This window comes from Mesocricetus auratus, unplaced genomic scaffold, assembly GCF_017639785.1.
Source record: "Mesocricetus auratus isolate SY011 unplaced genomic scaffold, BCM_Maur_2.0 Super-Scaffold_100013, whole genome shotgun sequence".
Lineage (NCBI taxonomy): Eukaryota > Metazoa > Chordata > Mammalia > Rodentia > Cricetidae > Mesocricetus > Mesocricetus auratus.
In genome coordinates this window covers 62,851,532-62,864,261 of record NW_024429196.1, presented here as the reverse complement: position 1 = coordinate 62,864,261, position 12,730 = coordinate 62,851,532, and positions in this window count along the sequence as shown.

The following is a 12,730-nucleotide window of genomic DNA, read 5'->3' as shown; positions in this document are numbered from 1 at the left end:
AAAATATCCAAATGTCTAGAGAAGAAATATACATAAGAAGACATAGACATTTACACATTCTTATCTGTTCTATAAGTAAAACCTTGGGATATTTAAAAAGATAGCACTAGCCTTATCAAACTTTAAAAAGGAGCAGAAAAGGGGACTATTTCTCCCTTCATTAGGCCCTGAGAACCTCATTCCTCTCCACCCTGAGAAAGAGCAACAAATAGACTAGGAGAATAAAAATCACAAGCCAACCTCATCCACACTGATGACTATATATTCACCCTTAAAGTAACTTCATGAAATTAAAGTGTGTATGGAATATGTGTATCCCAACTATTTAGCAAAAAAATCTTAGAAGCTGTTTGGTATCGGGAAGTTCTGGTCAAGGAGGAAAATAGAAAGCTGTTCAGCACAAGAACAATCTAGAAAAATGGTAAATGTCATATGTGAGGAAGAAAGAAAACTAGATGTCAGCAACCAGTGCAGTCTTGTTATATCAGAATTCCAGTGTGCTGTGTGCTTATGGCCCTAGCACTCCGTGCTGAGGCGGGAGGAACCTGTGCTGAGCACCAGCCTGGACTATATAGTGAGAGCCTTTCCCAGTAAACCAAATGAATAAATAATCAAAAAAAATCAAACATGGGTGTTTTATATCTGATGCTAAAACTAAGGAAAAATGACTCCCAAACTGAATTAAACATGTCTTTGTTTTGCTATCTGCAAGACATCTCAAGCAAAGTTGAAAATAAGATAAAAATTAATTTAAGTTTGGAGATATTGTTTGTCTATGAAAGGTGACGAGAAAGAACTTTTCAAACTCATCTGTGGAAGAGCCCCTCATGTGGAAGAAGCGTGTACGCATGAAAGGTTGAAAAGCCAAAGTCAGGAATTGGAAACGGCAACATGACTGTTCGCCAAAGGCTGAGGTGAGCTTGGAGACGGGTGACCTGGGATTAAGACGGTGGACCTGTCACGAAGTTGGATCATGTCAGCTGTTTAGCTCCGTGTATACACCAAGGCAGTAAATTCATTACTGACGAAAGTCCTGGTGGGAAGTGTGTCACACAGGCATGACTTTGGGTCACAGCTCGCACTGCTAATCAGAAACAGATTAAAACTGGAAGTATAATTCCTACTCAGAATGGAATGAACTCACCGTTGTCAAACATGTAAGTCAAACCATTAGATGACCAGGGCGGTCTGCCTCTCCTCCTACACTCCTGTGTTTATGTTTTATTTTTTTGTTTGTTTGTTTGGTTTGTTGTTTTTTTTTAAAGACAGGGTTTCTCTGTGTGTTCTTGACTGTCTAGGAACTCACTCTGTAGACCAGGCTGGCCTAGAAATCAGAAATCCACCTTAGGCTCCTCCTTTAAAAAATGTCGAAAAAACTTTACTCTGCATTAGAAAAGCGGAGCCAAACAAAACGCAGTGAACTGATCAGGTTCTCACAACATCTCAGTGCTTTGAGAGGCAGACGTTTTTCTCCTGTGATGCCAGTGCATCTTGGTATCACGTTGCCCTCAGTCTGTGACTCAGGTCATTTCTGAATGGAAGGTCCTTGATCTCCAAGGCAAGAAGGAAGGGGATGCTGGAGGGGAGTGATTGGATGGGATATGCATCTTCATGTTAGCATAACCAACAGGTATAGTGCACTAGACTGATCAAGAAGCACCCCCACTCCAGCCTTTTGTGACACGGATATTCATTCATCCTGTCCTGTGGACACTGGGCTTGGTGTTCCGACTTTCTTTGGCCAGTTTCATGGGCATAAGTGGAATGTGGCTTTGGAATGGATGGCTTGCTGTCCATAGCAATGATACCATGTCACCAGGGAACCATGACAGCTTCACTTTGGACCCCTGGATTGTCCTGACATCTAAATCAAGAATGCTTCCCTTTACCGTGCACTTGCTAGGGAGAAAAAACAATACACTGGGTTTATCAGGGTGTTTCCGAATTGTCACATATGTCATGAAGTACTTATGTGACAGACTTGTATTGTGCACAGCAAGTACATTAAACTATCCATAGCATGTAACTTAAAGAATTGTTATATAAGCCGGGCGTTGGTGGCGCACGCCTTTAATTCCAGCACTCGGAAGGCAGAGGCAGGCGGATCTCTGTGAGTTCGAGACCAGCCTGGACTACCAAGCGAGTTCCAGGACAGCCTCCAAAGCCACAGAGAAACCCTGTCTCGAAAAACCATAAAAAAAACCAAAAGATTCGTTATATAGTTTAAAGAACATCTCTTTAGCTCCATTTAAATGGTATTGGTTTAGAAAACTTTTAAATACATTTCTAAAATAAAAGTGCTTTAAAACCTCTTTTGAAAATAAAAGATATTCATGGTAATTCCCCATCTTCATCTCAATTCAAAGAATCATGACTTTATTATTTTAAATAACATTTAGCTAAATATACATAGACCAAATATGTCTCCATGTCCCCAAACACTGAAGACCAAGAAGACCCCTATTTGATATTTGCAAATGATGTCTTTGTGATATGTTACTAACATTTTGTTGTTACACAGCAATACCTGACCAATATGTTAATCATTTCATAGATACCAGTAAGCCCTAAAGGAGTGAGTTCTAATGACCAGGTGACACATCAAAACCTTGCCATTAACAAAATTGAAAACTGAGTTAGCATTATCAAGATAGGCTCTAACTGCTTTCATCCCTGGGTGTCCCCACAGTTTATGACACTTTCTAAAGTTTAGACACTTTATGATCTACAAGTGTCTAATCTGATCAGCAACATTGCTGCTGCAGAACTTCCATTTGTTTAAGAGCAATGTGGGATATTCCTTTACACTGTGTGAATATCTGTCACTGTGATTAGTTTAATAAAGACGCTGACTGGACGATAGCTGAACAGAATAAGGTTAAGTGGGAGAGCCAAACTGAGAATGCTGGGAAGGAGAAGGGTGGAGTCTGGAGTCCCCAGCAGGTGCAGACAGAAGCAAGATGAGCCTGCCATACTGAGAAAGGTACCGAGCCGCATGGCAAAGCCTAGATAAGAAATATGGGCTAATTTGAAATGTAAGAGTCAGCTGGTAACAAGCCTGAGTTACTGACAGAGCATTTATAATTAGTATTGAGTCTCCATGATGATTATTTGGGAACTGGTATATGGGAAAGAAATGTCTGCCAACAGATCAAGGTTTCTCAGGGCTTACACTTAGCAATATGGAATACACGAGCACAGCTGATGTGAGTCCCATCCTGTTCAAATGATGATTATACACACGTAAAGTAATGTGACCCCCATTCATCGCAGCATGCTTTCTTTCTTTTTTTGTTGTTGTTGTTGCCTTTTGTAAAAAGAAGCTTTTTCTTGTGAGAATGCCTTCCCGCCAGCCTGGTTCTAGAGCCGCATCAGTCCCAAATAAACACACAAGGCGCTGTATTAATTATGAAGCTGTTGGCCTTGCTTGTTTCTTACTGGCTAGCTCTGACTTAAGTAATTACCCCATAATTGTTAATCTAAGTATGTCTCTTACCAGAGAATAGTTCCGGGCTTCCTACCCCCATGGCATTACATCTTGACTCTCCTGTCTTTCTCCTTCCCAGAGTCCTCCTGGACTCCTAGTCCCTCCTATCTAGATTCCCTATAGGCCAGACAGTGCTTTATTGACAAATAACAGGCAAATAACAGGACTTCCCCAACAGCCTTTTTTATTTTTAAATTTAAATTTAAATTAGAAACAAGGTTGCTTCACATGTCCCAGGTCCCTCTCCCTTTCCCTCTCTTCCTCCCACGCCCTCCCACCCCTAATACTCCCTCCTTTCCCCAGGGAGGGTGAGGCCATAGTCTGTCATTTCATCCAGGGCAGGGCCTAGACCCTCCCCCCAAGAGTCCAAGGTGAGAGTGCATCCCTCATTGTTGGATGGGAGCCCAAAGCCCATTTGTATGCCAGGGATAAATACTGATCTACTACCCAAGGCCCTATAGATTGCCTAGCCCTCCTCACTGACACCCACATTCAGAGGATCTTGATCAGTCCCATGCTGGATTCCCAGGCATCAGTTTGGTATTCAAGAGCTAACCCTTGTCAGGTAAGCTGTTTCTGGGGGTTAAACCAGCCCAGTCTTAACCTCTTTGCTCATCAGTCCTCCCTCTCTGTTACTGGATTCCTTGAGTTCAGGACAGTGTTTTGCTATGGGAGTCTGCCTCTGCTTCGATTAGTCATTAGTTGAAGGTTCTGTTTCCCAGACTCTCTGTCAGTGGGATTGTGGGCTGGCACTCTCCTGATGTATGTATAAAACCCATATATGAGAGAGTATATACCTTGTTTGTCTTTTTGTGACTGGGTTACCTCACTCAGGATGGTTTCTTCTAGTGCCATCCATTTGCCTGCAAATTTCAGTATTCCATTGTTTTTTTTTTTTTTCTGCTGAATAGTACTCCATTGTGTAAATGTACCACATTTTCTCTATCCACTCTTCAATTTAGGGGCATCTAGGTTGCTTCTAGGTTCTGGCTATTACAAATAATGCTGCTATGAACACAGCAGAACAGACGTCCTTGTGTGAATGTGCATCTTTTGGATATATGCCTAAGACCCAGATGGAATTGCTGGGTCTTGTGGTAGGCTGATTCCCATTTTCCTGAGGAATCTTCATACTGATTTCCAAAGTGGTTGTATGAGTCGGCACTCCCACCAGCAGTGGAGGAGTGTTCCTCTTTCTCCACATCCTCTCCAGCATAAACTGTCGTTGGTGTTTTTTATTTTAGCCATTCTGACAGGAGTAAGATGGTACCTCAGAGTTGTTTTGATTTGAACATGTTTTATTTCTAATCACTGAGTTTTGTTTAGTAATTATTTATAAAATTTTGTGACATGGTTATGTCATTTTGACTAATTACATACTAACAATAGCAATAATAGCTCTATCCAAGAGGCAATTGACACATAAAGCTTCATGTTCACTCTTAATTAAAAAATTAGCTTTTAATTCATATGCTTACCTTATTATAGAAAACATTATTTCATAGTTTTGTAAAAAAACAAATAATAAATAAATATTGAAAAGAATATTGGGAAGATTGTTTAAAATGAAATGGGGATAGATGTTCAGGAACAAAAATGGGATTAAAATATAATTTTTGATTATTAAAAAGTGACTCATAGTTCTAAGAGCGGTTGGAGGATGGTGTTGAATTGCTATGATATTGTGATGGTATTGATGAAACTTAAAGATAACTTTTAATATCAGTAGTATATTACTGAATACACAAATTGCATATTTATAAACTTATTGGCTTGTATTTGTATTCTTACACATGTGCACTTGTATACATACGCAGAGACATATATATACATACATATACATATACATACATATATATGTATATATGTATATATATAAATACACATTGATGGTAGGTGTCTTTCTCACTAGTTCTTCACCTTAATTTTTGAGACAGGGAACCTTCATTAGACCTGGAACTCCTGCATTTGGCCAGACTGACTGGCCAGTGAGCTTCAGGGATCACCTGTTTCTGCAGGTTACCCCCAGTGCTGGAATTACTGATATATGCCACTGTACCTAGTGATTTTGATGGAAATGATGAGATGTAAATGCTGGTGAAGACATGGGAACTCTTATAGGTAGAGACATAAAGTAATATAGCTGATTTGGAAATTCCGTCAAAAAATAACTGCCATATGACCCCAGCAACTCTACTACCAAGTATTTACCAAAAGGTAATAAAGTCAAATTGTCAGAGGTGTTTGCCTTCCTGGATTCACCATTCAAAACAGTCAACATGTGCAATCAACCTATGCTCATATATAGATGAATGTATAAGTGGAATGTGATAAAAGACACACACAGGAAGAGATAGAATATTATTCAGTCATTAAAAAGGACAGTATCTTGTCATTTGAGGCAACACAGATAGACCTGAAAAGGTTCCATGTTAAACAAAGTGAGGTAGGCATAAAATGGCCTATATTGCATGAACTTATTTACAGAATCTCAAAAAGCCAATACCATTGCTGTAGGGAAGAGAATAAAGGTTACTAAATTCTGAAATGATGCCTTAGTTTCTCTCCCTGTTGCTGTTTTAAATGTTCTAACAAGAGAAGCTTGGGAAGAAAAGCTCATTGTTGCTGGGTACAGCCCATCACCATGGGGAAATCAAGGCAGCATGTGTGGGAAGCGCCTGGCCACAGCCCATTCACAACCAGAAAGTAGAGAGATGTGTGCAGGCAGCTGCCCACCCCTCTTTCTCCTTATACACAAGCCAGGATCCCAGCCAGGGAGTGGTGCCTCGGTCCTCCAACTTCAGGGCAAGCGCGATAATCTCTTCCAGGCGTACAGCGGCCCACCTTGATCAGATTCTGTCTACTTGGCAATTGACACGAGCCGTCAGAGAAGAGTAGATGAAGGGTGGACGAGGAGGAGAAATGGCTTCATGAGTGCAAAGCTATAACACCCCACTGTCACTAACAGTGCATTGTGTATTTCAAAATAACTAGAAAGAAGGAGTTTGAGTATTTCTCCTCAGAGAAATGATTGATGTTTTAGATGATACATATGTTAATTGCCCCCAACGACCCTGACCCTCACACAATCTGTGCATAAGTTAGACTGCCACCTATGTCTTACACACATGCACAATTGTCAAGCTATGGAAGATCAAGGAATGTTCACCCTCCTGGATGCTAACCAGTTGGTCTTTTCAAATAATCAGAATATATTGAGATTTTATCTTTTTAAGAAACAAAACTAAAAATAAATGAAACTGGGGGCCAGTGAGATGACTCAGTAGATAAAGGCTCTTGCTACCAAGCTTTATGAGCTGACTTTGGTCCCAGAATTCATATGTTGGAGAGACAGAAACAACTCCTGCAGGATGTTTCTGTGTACCACGCACATGCCCTCTCTCTCCTCTCTCCTCTCTCTTTCTCTGTCTCTCTCTCTCCCTCCCTCCCTCTCTCTCTCTCTCCCTCCCTCCCTCCCTTTCTCTCTCTCTCTCTCTCTCTCTCTCTCTCTCTCTCACACACACACACACACACACATCCACATGCACAAATCAAAGAATAAAATAAAATAAACAGTCCGTGTATCACAAGCTACAGTGCAGGCCAGCCAATTTTGTAGTCACGCTGTTAGAATAAGCAATGGATGTTCTTACTCAAACATTTTAACTGATGGTGCTGCAAGGGTGAACAATAGGAGCTACTTCCCTCTGAAACTCTTGATGAAGTGGATGGTTTGTGTGGAATATATAAATAACCCTAACTGGCTCAATATGTAGATGATCCACCCTGAATAAAATTGAAAAAGATGGTAATTATCCCCCCAAATTTGCCAAACCCAGATGATTTTATGGATGTTATTTTCGACTCTGAAATTACAGATTTCTTTTGCAATTTAAAATATGCAAGTAGAAAGAAAGATGGAAACCTTCCCAGTTTATTTTAACCTCATACTAAAACCTGATAAAATTATCACAGTTCGAGAAAAACTTCAGCTAAATCTCACTGGTGATTACAGAGGAGGAAAAACCCTAAATAAAATCATCAGCCCAGATATAATAACTGAATAACAAATCACTACCATAGTAAGGTTTATTCTCAGAACCAACAGTGGTTTGCTAAGAAGTCTGTTACTTACTAAAATAGATACATATTATTTTAAAAATATCATCATTCAATAAGTGTCCTCCCAAACACACAGTCTAGTTCATTATCCCGGATTAGTCAAGTATTAGGGAAGCTCAAGAAAATGTGTTCATATTGACTATATATATATGTATATACATAGATAAGTACATAGCTACAAAGATAAAAATCTATCCCTCTTCCTCTCTTCCTCCCTTTTTTTTCTCCCTCACTTCCTACATTCTTTTTTTTTTTCCAGTTTAAATTTAGATAAGAAACAAGGTTGCTTCACAAGTCAGTTCCAGGTCCCTCTCCCTTTCCCTCCCCTCCTCCCATGCCCTCCCCCCAACCCCCCCTTATCCCCTCATTCCCCCAGGGAGGGTGAGGCCCTCCATGGGGGTGTCCATAGTCTGTCATTTCATATAGGGCAGGGCCTAGACCCTTCCCCAAGAGTTCAGGGTGAGAGTGCACCTCACATTGTTCTATGGGAGTCCAAAGTCCGTGTGTATACTTGGGATGGGTACTGATCTGCTGCCCAAGGCTCAATAGATTACCTAGGCCTCCTTACTGACACCCAGATTCAGGGGGTCTTGATCAGTCCCATGCTGGATTCCCAGGCTGATGCCTGGGATTCAAGAGTTAACCTTTGTCTGGTCAGCTGTTTCTGGGGGTTAAACCAGCCCAGTCTTAATCCCTTTGATCATCAGTCCTCCCTCTCTGTTACTGGCTTTCTTGAGTTCAGCTCAGTACTTAACCGAGGGAGTCTGCCTCTTCTTCGATCAGCCACTAAATGAAGTTTCTGTTTCCCAGACCCTCTGGCCATAGGATTGTAGGCTGGCACTCCCAAGATCTATGTCTAAAATCCATATATGAGAGAGTACATGCCATGTTTCTCTTTTTGTGACTGGGTTACCTCACTCAGGATGGTTTCTTCTAGTGTCATCCATTTGCCTGCGAATTTCATGATTCCATTGTTTTTTTCTGCTGAATAGTACTCCATTGTGTAAATGTACCACATTTTCTCTATCCACTCTTCGGTTGAGGGACATCTAGGTTGCTTCCAAGTTCTGGCTATTACAAATAAAGCTGCTATGAACATAGTGGAACAGACATCTTTGTTGTATGAATGGGCATCTTTTGGATATATGTAGGAAGTGATGCCTTTCACTTCCTACATTCTTAAGGGATAATACTATCAAATTCAGAAATACTTAGCATAAACAATTACTACAGCCTGGTAAATGTTAGTCAATATAATGAAAAATAAGTTAAAAAATAGCCATTGATCCAGGTGGTGGTGGCACATGCCTTTAATGGCAGCACTTGGGAGGCAGAGGCAGGTGGATCTCTGTGAGTTAGAGCCTAGCCTGATCTACAGAGCAAGTTCCAGGATAGGCTCCAAAGCTACACAGAGAAACCCTGTCTCAAAAAGCAAACAAAAGAAGAAGAAGGAGAAGGAGAAGAAGAAGAAAAGAAATCATCAAATAATATACCAATATTATTCTTTAAATAAGAAAGTTGAATAAATGGCCATTTATGAAACATAAAGACCCATTCCTTATAGAACAGTTCAAAGCAAAAATAAATGGCATAGATTACCTCTTAATCATAAATGCCCAGACTTTATGAGAAGAGATTTGGAACATTTCCGAGCAATGCAAACAGCTACAAAGGGAATCCATCAGGTAAGAAGATTCAGCACTATTAAAATAACAGTTCTTGGGGAGGTGGAGAAATGGCTTTTCCAGAGGGTCCAGGTTCGATTCTCAGCATCCACATGGCAGCTCACAACTGTAACTCCAGTTCTGTGGCAAAACACCAATGTACATAAAAAATAAAATAGCAGTTCTTGCTAATTAATTACAAATTACCAGACTTCCAGCAGAAATTTTTAGATTTTTAAAAAATTTTATTTTATGTGTATAGGTGTTTCATTTGCATGTGTGGTGGTTACCACCTGCATGTAGTACCTAAGGAGGCCAGAAGAGGAAGATATAGATACTGTTATAGATGGTTGTGAGCTGCCATGAAGGTACTGGGAATCAAACCGAGGCCTGTAAACCTGTGAGCCATCTCTCTAGCCCCTCTAGTACAGTATTTAATTATGTACATCAGGTGATTTCAAAGCTTACCTAGGAAAATGAACTCTAATCCAGAAAAAAAACACAAAAAAAACTAATAATGAAAAGGAATTTTAAAAATAGCTTTCAAAATACAATGACTAAAACAAGTACAGTGGAGGAGGGAAGGGCCTAGAAGGCATTCTCAAGAGTTTTATACATTCTACAATAACTTTATTAGCAACAGGAGATGTTTATTTTTTTGTAGTGATGTTGAAACTATTGGCAATTTCCCAACCATATATTCCAATCATGGGGAGATGAATCAGTCAGACTAGGCACTGCACAAGCCTTAGGGCCAGAGTTGACTCCCAGCACCCCCTTTAAAAGCCTAGCACACCTGTCATGCCAGTGCTGGTGAGGACTGGGTCATGGCAGAGATGGAAGGCATGATGCTGCCAGCCTACCTCAGAAGTGGTGAGCTACAGGTTCAGTGAGAGACCGTGTGTCAAGGCAGAACAATAGAGGAGGGCATACAACATAAATGTCTCCAGCCATTGTGTGTCCTCCTCTGGCCTCTGCACGCACACAAGCGTGCGCGCACTCACACACACACACACACACACACACACACACGATACATATCACACAAACAAAAACATACAAGGTTGCATTTAGATTTTTCTGGGAACCAAGTTCAATGAACTTTAGAGCTAGCTCTTAACAAAGTCATGAAGAACGAGAATGCAGAAGAAGAGACATAATAATAATTTCTCTATTTCAAATGAGAAAATGAAGCTGGTAAATAACACAGGCATCATGACATTTCCCCCAAATTAAATGTCTACAAAAACACACTCTTGTGCTTTATTCTGTTACTTGTCATGAGATTTTTCCCTTATATGACAACGGAGTTTTAAATTACTTTCATAAAAAGACAAAGCAGCCTTGGACTTCCTGTTTGCCCTAAGTGGGGTCATTGTGCCGACTGATAAAGTTCCCCACTACTTCACAGCTCTCTGTGGGCAGTCACATGACTGAACTGCAAACATTCCTCACATGTTTGTTTCCCTCATGAACTACAAGACTTGGGCATTCCAGGCTGTCTTCTGTACTCTAGCCTTAAGACACTCTTTGAAACCACACATTATTTCAATAACGTGTCCTCAATGGTACTGAAACATATATCTTCCCTGATGTTTGTAGTTCCTGACAAAGTAGTAAGAAAATTTTTTTTCACTTTGATAATATGATCACTCCTTTTATTAGCTGGGAAATCTAACAATCCTGTGGCTTATCAGTCATTTACCTCTTCCTTTTGATAAATTATGTTTCAGTATTAGGTAAGTTTTTTTGGTTAGATTTTGCTTCTTAATGCCCAAATATTTTATATTCTATAAATATTTACAGCAAATGGTTTTATGGTATGAATGTTTAATCTAGCAAAGGTTATTATCACTTTTTTAATGCTGTGGTTAGGTGTGGAATGTTCCCACAGGCCCTGAGATTGAGGCTTGGTCCTCAGTTTGGTACTATTAAAGATGGTGGCGCAGGCCTTTAAGAGGTGGGGACCCAGCTGGGCATTGGTGGCACTCAGGAGGCAGAGGCAGGCAAATCTCTGTGAGTTCGAGGCCAGCCTGGTCTACAGAGCGAGTTCCAGGACAGCCTCCAAAACTACACAGAGAAACCCTGTCTCGAAAAACCGGGAAAAAAAAAAGAGGTGGGGACCTGTGGGTGATTTGAAGTCACTGGGGGAACTACCTTCCAACAAGATTGGCAATCTGGGACTCTGATCTCTCTTGCTACCATAAACTCTTCTTGCTTCTGTTTTCTTTCTCCTCCTCCTCCCCTCTTCTAGAGTAGCTGGGGATTGAACCCATGGCCTGGACCATACTAAACAAATGCTCTCCCACTGAATGGTATCCCAGCGATGTTTCCTCTTTTTATGTTATCTCAAATGTTTGCTTATGGTACTAGAAAGCTGAATTACATATCAGTATCTAGAGCTTTTATTCATGACTATGCAATGATGAGAACCACACTCTGGGCTTACAACGTTGCAGTCAGTTTTATCATACTTCAAACGTATTGTATTTATAAACGTATTTCAAGCAGAGTGCACTTACTCCTGGGAAGTATTCCTACAGAGACACAGTTAGCAGTACGTAATCTATAGTCAGAAATGAGGGCAAAGCATAGAAATCTATTCAGCAAAGCCCATGTATCTGGACCTCAACTTTAGTTAGAACCTTAACTGCCCTCTGACAGCACTGAGCATGAAGTCTGGCATAAGGGCAAGCGAGTAAGAATAAAGGAAGCTGAGGGTGGCTGGAATGTTCTACTTTAGCAAGTGTTAGGACAGGGTAGCACATGACTAGTTCCTTCCAAAACTCTAAGAAGGGCCCAGGTAAGTGAGAATCCCTGGAGCTCAGAAATCAGTAAATTCTTTCCTTAGATGTGAAAGCAAGGCAATGAAGAACAAGATTGTCCAGTTAAACAGCATGAGTATCATCAATGACTGTAACTCAAGTATGCATTCCAAGTTTTAAAAGGCATGTGAAATGTAAGGAAGTTTTTACTAAGTATATAGCAAAAAGTTCATGGCAATACTACGGTAGCAGGGCTGGAGAGATGACTCATTGATTAAGAACACTGGTTGCTCTTCTGGAAGAGGCATGTAGGAGGACCAAGGTTGGATGGCCGGTACCTACATTACAACTCACAACTGTCTATAACTCTAGTTCTAGGGAATCTCCCGACTTCTGTGGACACTGCATACCAGTGGTTTAAGGACATACATGCAAGCAAAACACCATTGGAGGACCCTTAGAAACATATGCGTGGTACTCCAGAGAAGGGGAATGGGACAGGACCTCCTGGGTGGATTGGAAGCATAGGGGGAGGAGAGAGGGAGCTGGGGAAAAGAGAGAGGGAGAAGAGGAGGGGAGAGGAGGACATGGGGGAGCAGGAAGGTTGACCCAGGGTAAGAATAGAGGAGAGAAGGATAAGAGATACCACAATAGAGGGAGGCATTATACATTTGAGGAGAGATCTGGCACTA